We start from the raw sequence: 6,596 nt of genomic DNA, 5'->3' as shown, positions 1-6,596 counted from the left end.
TGTTTATAGGAGTAATTGTTAGAGCCCCAACAATAATCCCAGCGAGGTGCTGTAGATTTACGTGGCCATCTAAGGAAGCTGTAACAGTTGTTCCAATCTGGTTTTGAAATTATAGTTAACTTTTGAGAATGGAGATAATTTTAACATTGTGAATACAATGTTTCTATTCTTTAACGATTACTAATCTACATTTATAATGTACTCCTAGAACTTTTGGTCTTTGCCTTTTTTTGTTGCTATTTTCTTTTGCTTTACTTCTCTAACCAAGAGTGGTGAAGGGATTAGCCAAAGAACATATGGCTGGAGGGAAGGGGAGGGGGTGCCAGGCTGGGTGGAGGAGGGCAAAGTGGGGGGAGGATGGGGACATAGTAATAGTGTCAACAATAAAAATAAGGTTAAAAAAAATAAAATGTTGATGCTCAAAAAAAAAAAGACTGGTAGGATCTTCTGTTCAGTTTCCCTGACTAAGCTACCCAGTTATTGCTGGATTTGCAATATTTGGCAAGTTTTAAGGAAATTTGAATAATATTCAAAGTAATTAAACCCACTCAAGTTTTGAGGTACTTTATACTTTTAAGGAAGCCACTTTACAGCAAAATATTGCTATTTATTCTAACTTGACTAATACATTATTTATAGAATGAAAATTTGATTTCACTTTCTAGTCCGTGCCCATTACCTTTTCTTTCTGCCTGGAAAATCCTTCTTCCCTTTTGTTCACTTCTCAAACTTTGTTCATGTCTATATACGTACATTAAAAGGTCAAAAGGTTACCTTCTACTGGGATTTCCCTGCACACGTCTCCATAATCTTCCATGCTTCACAGTTGCCTGCCTCTCAGACTTCAAACATCGTACTTTCACTTTAAAGAATGGTCTCCTCCACTGTATTTTCATTTCATTGGGCTCTTGTCACTGTCCAAGTGCTCAGTAGAGGAGGCATATATCGCTTGGGCTTAATGAATGAATAAATTGCTAGGCACTGAAGATTTCCTGGAAAGGGAGAATTGCAAGCTGGTGTCTTATATTTGTTTCTGTTTGAAATGAAGATATCAGTGTTTTTTTCCTATCATAAATTACAAGATACTGCCATGTTAATGAGATGTATTTTGCATATATTTTGAGTATGAAAGTAAATATTTACGTAGAATGAAAATATAAATTACAATAAATTTAAAAACTTTAAAGCTGACAGATACCTTATATATCACAAAGTTCAGGAAAAATGATATTCTTTAACTGCCTGACGCATCAGTAATATTCTCTTCATATTTTGCATGTACTTTGGTGCTTCATATAATTTATACTATCATTTTCCAAAGAAACTAGAAAAATAATTTTCTAATGTAGTTGTGAATTTTTTAGTTATTGATAGTTGCTTAGAAAATATTCTTTCACAAGTTGTTACAGGTAATGTAAAATGTTTTAAGGTTACAATCAAGTTTAGGAAAACAAGTTTCAAATATGAAATTTATATTTCAATTGGCAGTCCTCTTTTAAACAGGTTTGTGCATGGCTTCTTGTAGTGGTGTATTACGGTTTTCTGTTATCTTCGCCAATATCAGCATTTCGTGTCAGATCAGAATTCATAAGAATTTGTATAGATGTCATTTGGCACTGTCCAGCAAAGGGAAGGAGTCAGTCTGGGTATCAGTGACTGATGAGATACAAGAGTGCATGTGGGATGCAGTATCTTTTATACCTACAGTAATTATGATAGGGAGACACGTACTGGTCCCATCTATCTATCTACTATATATATAAAAGCCCAGTGACTGAACTGTGGAATGACCAGAACAACCGGTCGACCAGTCGCTATGATGCACACTGACCACCGGGGGCAGATGCTCAAAACAGGAGCTTCCCCCTGGTGGTCAGTGCACGCCCACAGCGGGAGCGCTGCTCAGCTGACTGGGATGAGTTACTGCTCCTGCAGCGGGAGCAGCCACTAGCAGGCCCAGGGTGAGGCCGAGTCTGCAACTATCAAATACCTGAGACAGTCCAGACTCTGGCCTGACCCCACCAGCTGGTGCAGGCCCTCTCAGGTGTGTTCCAGAACAGTGGTCGCCAACCTTTTGGGCCTCAAGGACCATCAGTGGTCTGTGGACCACCGGTCGGCGACTGCTGTTCTAGAAAGAGTGCGGGGAGCTGGCATAGGCGGATGGCAAGAGAGGACGTGACTGGACCCCCCCAGGGAGGCTGTCCTGATGGCTGAGGATCCTGGAGCACAGCTGCCCTGAACATCCTTGATGGTGTCACCAACCTGGCATCACATATCAAGGACATTCACCAAGTGGCTTTGGGGTGCAAAGCTCTCCGCCAGGTTCCTCCAGGACACAGAACACACCTTTACCCAAGACATGACCCCAAAATATCACCTCAGACTAATGGCCTTATTCAGCAGCCACTTAGAGGACAGGTCCACAGTCGCTGGGCTGAGTGGTGCTCCCACAGCGGGCCAGTCTCTGCAGGCCACGCCCCCCCCCATCAGTGCACGGGTCCATGCACCGGGCCTCTGGTTTACAGATAAGAAAACTGAGGCATAGAGGTTCAATTCTTCAGTCATATAGGTAGTAAGTGATATTCTGTAGTAGTATATTTTACCCACTGCTGGGTTGTGGCCCCCCCTTTTTTTCCTTAGCACAATGGCAAACAAGTTGTAGAAACATTTCTTTGAAATCTTTTGTTTAAAGTTTCATGGAAGATATTATAAAAGAATTGCATTAAGGCCTCCAACTACTTTTGGTGTGGGAAGTTGTACTTAATCTAGTTTGTAATAGAGGCTCATTTCATTTTTTTAAAATATATTTTTATTGATTTCAGAGAGAGGAAGGGAAAGAAACATCAATGATGAGGATCATTGATGGGCTGCCTCCTTCACGCCCCCTACTGGGGATCGAGGCCACAGTCTGCATGTGCCCTGACCAGGAGTCAAACCCTGACCTGGAGTGCTGAGCCACACCTGCAGGGTTGGAGGATCATTTTAGCTGGAATTATGCAATTCACTTAAAATACCTCAGTTTTCATGCTAGTGATATAAATTCATTGCAAATTACCTTCTCTTTACCCTTTGCTCCAAACAATTTGGGTTTGGTATAGAGTTCTTCAGGATTAAGGGAGGGCATATAGGAGCTCCTTTCTGTGAAATCCATAGTAAGAATGGAAAGGTAAGGATTCAGGGAAGAATAGGCAAGTAGTAGTCTAACTTGTGTTGGTCTATATCTTTTGTCATTTTTCTCATTTCTTTTAAAAAAGAATAAGGTCTCATTTAGAGTCTGTATAAGATCAGATAAATTACGTGGAAATGCTCTGCAGGGAGTAGGTAGGCATTTAGTAAAACTTATTCCCTTCTTTTTCACTTACTGGGACTTATTTCATTTTTTAAAAATTGATTTCAGAGAGGAAGGGAGAGGGAGCGAGATAAAAACATCAATGATGAGAGAATCCTTGATCGGCTACCTCCTGCATGCTCTCTACTGGGATCGAACCCGCAAGTGGGCACATGCCCTGACTGGGAATCGAACCATAACCTGGTTCACAGATCAACACTCAACTACCTAGACTTAGTTATCTAGTCCTCGTTTCCTTTCCTCTTACCTTATTTGTGGATATGTACTAATGAAAGTTTGCTAAATGTGACCTACCTAAGGTGACAAAACCTAAAAGAGTGAAACTCAAGTCTCTTGATTAAGTCTAGGCTCCCAGTTACTATATAGGAGGTTTACAGTAGGAAAACCTCCTTTATTCAAGATCAACTTTTGATAGCCCGTAACCATGAGGTACAAACACATAGAGCTCAAGTTCCGCAAGTATTTATTTGGGTCCTTTTGTTATTTGTAGGTAGCTCTGCTTTGAAATTATTTTTTTTTCAACTTTAAGGAATAGTGTGATGGGATATTGGTGGATAACTAAGGCTGGGTGCTAAAGAAATGATAGTTGCAAGGAGGTAGTATTAATGTATTGCATATACATGGTGAATGGTGGACACTGCAGGACCTGCGGATAGGAGAAAATCTATCTGGGAAGAATGAGAAAATCAGAGAGCTCTGCAGATAAACTGCAACACTGCTTCTGTGGACTCCAGAACAGCACTGTTTTATACAGTTAAGGATAGCTCTAAGGAAATAGGTATGTGTAGGACAACATCTGAATTTCATTATAAAGGTAAAAAGAGGAAATTTTCAAGTTTAAGATTAAAGGTGGGGCTGACTTAGATCACATCTGTATGTAAAGAACTCATAGAATGACTAGTTCCTCTCATGCCTTAGGCATTAGTAAGTAAGGAATCTACTGAAACTACCAATTACCTTTTTAAAAAAAAAACATTTATTGATTTCAGAGAGGAAGGGAGAGAGCGAGAGAAACATCAATGATGAGAGAGAATCATTGATCGGCTGCCTCCTGCATGCCCCTCACTGGGATTGAGCCCACAACCCCAGCATGTGCCCTTGACTAGAATTGAACCCGGGAACCTTCAGTCTGCAGGCTGACACTATCCACTGAGCCAGACCAGCTAGGGCTAAAACAAGATTTTTAAAGAAGGAAGTCATTTCACATTATTTTCACTTGCTTTGTTTCAGGTCATCCTTATAACTACTCTAAGGGGAAAGTTGGGCAGGTCTCATTAACCCTATTTTACATATGAAGGTACTGAGTTACTGAGAAACTCAGGCACTTAGGTTGTATTTAGTAAGTGCTCAAGCTGGAATCAAAACCCGTGTTTTCTTACACATAACCCAGTGCCCTTTTCACTACTCCACAGTCCATCAGACAGTTGCTATTGAGTAAGGCTCTAAGGCAATGCCCAGGATCTGGGTCATTTGTGAGGCATGCAGGCTGAAAGCATCCAAAATAGCATATTAGAAAATAAAGGTAATATGAAGTTTGGTTATATATGTCAAGAACCTTAGGAAGATTGTTAGTTGCCAGCCACCAATTAATCTGTCTGTAGGAATCTAAAGAAATAAGCAGATGTAAGCAAAAACTTTAAAAAAAGTAAATGAAATGTTATTTAAAAGAGTGAAGAAACTGGGAACAACATGTTCAGTAATAGGAGGAATAAGTACATGGTGAGTGATGTAAGTTATTTATTAAAAATAACTTTGAAAAAAGTAGATGATACAAGAAAATGCTTACGAACTTGTGTTAAGGAAAAGTATATGAAGAAAAATTTGATCTTGGGTCTCTGCTTGTAAAAGATAAGTCAGATAATACACCAACATTTTAACAGTATCTAAATCTGGTTTGTGGAATTGGAAGTAATTACTTTATTTTACTTTTTAAAAAAATGCTTTTAAATTTTTGCCAAGATGATTGTGTGTAGTCAGAAAAAAATATTTCATAATTTAAAAGATTATGAAAAAGCCTTTGTAGAAAATATTTGTCAGTATTGCCAGTGATTTTTGGTGAGTATGTCATGACTTAGAAAACTCTGATCTAAATATTAAACATTTAAAATCTTTTCACATCACTTTTTCATTAGCTGGGTTGGGGTAGTTTTATTGACTTTTAACAGCAATGTATTTTATTTATTTTGAGGGGAAAAATTTTTTGTGTATTTTGTATTAGCTCAGAACTTTTTTAAAGAAAAGATTTGGAGTAGAACCTGAGAAATCAGGAAATCTTCCTGCCACTGTCACTCATCTTAAAAAACTAATTTGATCATGTCCAAAGGTTACTCTCATAACAAAATTTAGTTGGTGGACTTCCTTGAGAAATTATTCAGGTGTGTTATCCTGTATTATTTTCTTCCTTGTAATGATTTTGTGGCCTTGAGATGAAGGTAGATTTACTATGAATTTAGCTAAATCTCACAAGATTAGCATTCATTTTTTTAGAAATAATAGCCTATTCAGAAGGGCGGGTATCTTTTATTATGGCTAGGCCCCAAATTCACATTAAGAAGACATAAGAACTTATTTGTTTGTTTAATCCTCACCGAGGATATTTTTTCCATTGATTTTTTTTTAAAGAGAGTGGAAGAGAGGGGGAGAGACAGATAGAGAAATATTAATGTGAGAGAGACACATCGATTGGTTGCCTCTCCCGTAGGTGCCCTTGACCAGAATAGAACCCGGGACCCTTCAGTCTGAGGGCGGACGTCCCCAGAGCCAAATCGGCTAGGGCCGTGGTCGGCAAACTGCGGCTTGCGAGCCACATGCGGCTCTTTGGCCCCTTGAGTGTGGCTCTTCCTAAGCCTTAGGAGTACCCTAATTAAGTTAATAACAATGTACCTACCTATATAGTTTGTTTAAAAAATTTGGCTCTCAAAAGAAATTCCAATCGTTGTACTGTTGATATTTGGCTCTGTTGACTAATGAGTTTGCTGACCTCTGGTAGGGCAAGAACATTTTTTATGAGACTTACGATACATGGCCATTTTAAGAAACTCATCTGAAATGTTCTTTAGACAATATAATTTTAAGTATGTTAAACTTGTTTACTTTTAGAAGATGAGGAAAAAATAATGAATACAGTAAATAAATTAAAATAGAATCTTTAAAATAAAATTCTTTTAGTCTTTGAATTTAAGTGAGGAGTTTGTTAATTTTATTGTACATTTGAAGATACAAGTTTAAAAAAGGTTTTGCTGGTCTC

The 6,596-nt window shown here is 38.5% G+C and overlaps 1 protein-coding gene across 6 annotated transcripts in view; it reads left to right on the top strand.

Annotated features, from left to right (window-relative positions):
- Positions 1-6,596, top strand: part of HBP1 (HMG-box transcription factor 1) — a 35,320-nt gene that overhangs the window by 3,481 nt on the left and 25,243 nt on the right. The window contains exons 1-2 of one of the 6 annotated variants that reach the window (XM_015571227.1): positions 97-100; positions 1,489-1,503. The exons of 4 other annotated variants lie outside the window; for them this stretch is intronic. The gene's annotated coding sequence lies outside the window, so the exon portion shown is untranslated. Of the gene's footprint in view, positions 1-96; positions 101-1,488; positions 1,504-4,046; positions 4,128-6,596 lie in introns of those variants that run through there. One more of the 6 variants, XM_015571225.1, reaches the window with a different exon arrangement.

Source organism: Myotis davidii, unplaced genomic scaffold, assembly GCF_000327345.1.
Source record: "Myotis davidii unplaced genomic scaffold, ASM32734v1 scaffold125, whole genome shotgun sequence".
NCBI classification, from domain to species: Eukaryota; Metazoa; Chordata; class Mammalia; order Chiroptera; family Vespertilionidae; genus Myotis; species Myotis davidii.
This window is presented reverse-complemented; position numbering and strand designations above follow the sequence as displayed.